Consider the following 705-nt stretch of genomic DNA (forward strand, 5'->3'; position numbering starts at 1 on the left):
CTTCATGTGGTTTTTTGCCACCCCCCTTCAGGTTTTGTACGGGGGAGGGTCCGGGTTTTTTTTTTTCTTTTTCTTTTACCCCCGGGGGTTTGGGGGCACTTTGGCCCCCATCGCTTTACCTTTTTCTACGCACTCCTCCCGTAAAGTCCCCTGGGTTTCGTTCTATCCCGGGAAGGGGGGTGGGGTCCCCCGGGAAAGAACCGGGGTTCCCGGGGCCGGGGTTCCCCTCCCCCCCGGGGCCCCAGGGCGGGGACTTGGGGGCGGAATGGACCCCCGATTGGGGGCCGGGCGGCCCCCTTGGGGTTTTCGGGCCCGGCGGCCCCTTTCCTTTTTGTGTTTGACTTAACGAACCCCCCGGTTCCTTTTCAAGGGAAAAATTTTCGGGAAAAGTTTCGGCGCTGCCCGGAAAGACCTGACCGCCGCCATTCGGCCCGGGCCTTGGGAGGGGGTTCCGGGCTTCCCCAACGCCGGGGGCCTTTCCGCTTCCCGCGGCCCGGGCTTTTTCCCGGCCGCACCCGCCGGCCGCTTCCCTTCGCCCCCGAGAACGAAGGCCCCGGCCCCGCCCCCGGGAGCGCCAAGCCGCCGGCCCCGGGCGCCCCGAGGAGGCGCTGGCCAGCAAGGAGAACGTGCTGGGCGCCCCCCGGCCCGGCCCCCGACCGGCCGCCCTGGAGCCCGGCGACCCGGGGAGAAGGCGGGCGCAGAAAC

This window comes from Myotis lucifugus, unplaced genomic scaffold, assembly GCF_000147115.1.
Source record: "Myotis lucifugus unplaced genomic scaffold, Myoluc2.0 scaffold_961, whole genome shotgun sequence".
Taxonomy (NCBI): domain Eukaryota; kingdom Metazoa; phylum Chordata; class Mammalia; order Chiroptera; family Vespertilionidae; genus Myotis; species Myotis lucifugus.